This window comes from Bos javanicus, chromosome 15 (genome assembly GCF_032452875.1).
Source record: "Bos javanicus breed banteng chromosome 15, ARS-OSU_banteng_1.0, whole genome shotgun sequence".
Classification (NCBI taxonomy): Eukaryota; Metazoa; Chordata; class Mammalia; order Artiodactyla; family Bovidae; genus Bos; species Bos javanicus.
In genome coordinates, this window is record NC_083882.1 from 80,107,991 (window position 1) to 80,110,331 (window position 2,341).

At 37.0% G+C, this 2,341-nt stretch overlaps 1 pseudogene; it reads left to right on the forward strand.

Moving 5' to 3' along the window:
* The first annotated feature begins 836 nt into the window (after positions 1-836).
* Positions 837-1,773, forward strand: LOC133261101 (olfactory receptor 8J1-like; annotated as a pseudogene).
* Positions 1,774-2,341: the final 568 nt, after the last annotated feature.

A 2,341-nucleotide genomic window follows, 5' to 3' on the forward strand; every position in this document is an offset into this window, starting at 1 on the left:
TAGTTGATGTAAAAAATGTATCTGAGAACATGTCTCCATATATTTTTTTCTGGTAATAAACTGAAAAATGAGCAAAGAGTTTAACATAAATATATGGTCAAATCTGCAAGTTCAATACAGACCAAATAGAAGCTATAGAAATACAGTATAAATGAAAAGGGGTAGAGCATTGGCTAAATTATCTATTCTTAAGAAAAAGCAAGAAATCTCAGATTAGGAAATTAAGAATAGATGCCAAATTATTTGTGTGCTTAGTCACTCAGTCATGTCCAACTCTGTGACCCCCATCAGGACCGTTGCCCACCAGGGTCTTCTGTCCATGGAATTTTCCAGGCAAGACTATTGGAACAGGTTGCCATTTCCTGTTCCCAGGGATCTTCCCAATCCAGGGATTGAACCTCTGTCTCTTGCGTGTCCTGCATTGGCAGGCAGATTTTTTACCATTAAGCTACTGGGGAAATCTTGAATTATTAGGGAACTTGCAATTCCTCATGTCTTCCTCACACTCTGTGCAAGAGGCATCAGATTGGAATCTCCATTCTATTTTTTAAGCTACTAAAACAGTCATAATTTAATAAGATTATGAGAAAATAAAATTTCAAAATATACATTACACTGGATCATCTGTTTAATTTGCCATACCCGTCTCATCTCTTCAGTAAATGATTGCAAAGTTGGTTTACTAGACCTAGAAGTTTGAGTTTAGTAACTGAGACCAATAGGAAATCTCATCAAAGGATTGCTTTTGACATCTAATAACAGTACTGGAAAATAATTCCATAAGGTTTGTGACTACTTCTTTTTTTCTTCAAACAGATGACTTTCCAAACCTTTACATGGCTAATGGAAATTTCACCTGAGTCACTGAGTTTATTCTCACAGGAGTCTCAGAACGTCCAGACCTCCAGATCCCACTCTTCTTTGTCTTCCTGGTCATCTATGGACTGACAGTGACAGGAAACCTAAGCATCATCACCCTCACCAGTGTGGACTCTTACCTTCAGACCCCCATGTATTTCTTCCTCCGGTACTTGGCTATCATTAATCTTCGCAATTCAACTGTCATTGCTCCTAAAATGCTGATCAATTTCTTAGTAAAGAAACACACCACCTCCTACTATGAACGTGCCACCCAACTGGGAGGGTTCTTGGTTTTCATTGTAGCTGAGGTGCTCCTGTTAGTTGTGATGGCCTACGACCGCTATGTGGCCATTTGTAACCCCCTGCTCTACATGGTGGTGGTGTCTCAGAGGATCTGTCTTCTGCTAGTTTCCCTCACATACCTCTATAGCTTTTGTACATCAATTGTGACTTCATCGTCTGTATTCTCTATGACTTACTGCTCTTCCAATGTAATCAATCACTTTTACTGTGATACCGTCCCTCTGTTAGCGTTGTCTTGCTCTGATACTTCAGTTCCAGAAGCAGTAATATATATATCTGCATCTACAAATTCGGTGTTTTCCATAATTACTGTCGTAGCATCTTCTTTCAACATTTTTTTCTGTCCGTTCTAAAGATATGTTCATCAGAAGGAAGGAAGAGAGCCTTTTCCACATGTGCCTCACATATTACAGCAGTGTCAGTCTTCTGTGGAACTCTACTTTTTGTGTATATGCAGCCTCAAACTAACTGTTCTCTGGGTGCTGATAAAATGGCTTCAGTGTTCCATACACTGGTGATTCCCATGCTGAACCCCATGATCTATGCCTGAGGAATAAGGACATGAAAGCTGCATTGAAGAGATTTATTAGAAATCCATGCTGTTTTTAGAGTCATTCTAGTTTTAAAACTCTGTATATAAATGAAGGTAGGCTGCCATTGGTTGGAGAAAGCTGAGATTAGATGTCTGGTTTATAGGTTCTCAAGTAACCCTGGAAATTAAATAGGATTATGTTTCCAGGAAATGGTGATTTTAAAAATAACCTGACTCTCCTGGAATTCTCAGATAAATATAGAAATGAAGAATATTCACTAACTTTGCTTAGTGTTCAGTAATCTAGATTGAAAGAAATGTTTCCAGGAGTCAGGAGAGATATGTTAAGAAATAAGTAAACTAGAACAGAGCAATATCTATAAATGAAACAAGCAAGCTGATCATTCTTATTATTTTGTTTCTTTTTATTTTTATCCTGGATGTGTATGGGTATAGTAGATAACTACATCTTGAAGAATTGTAATTAGAGATGGCTAAAATCTTTTTTACTCTTTTTAGCAAAATTATGCCAGTTATCTTTAAAGTGAAACTCCCTACTCTTTCTTAATATTGTTTGTTTGATAAAATATTTAGTAGGAGTGAATTTATATTCTGAATGTCAACCCAAATATGACTATTTTATTC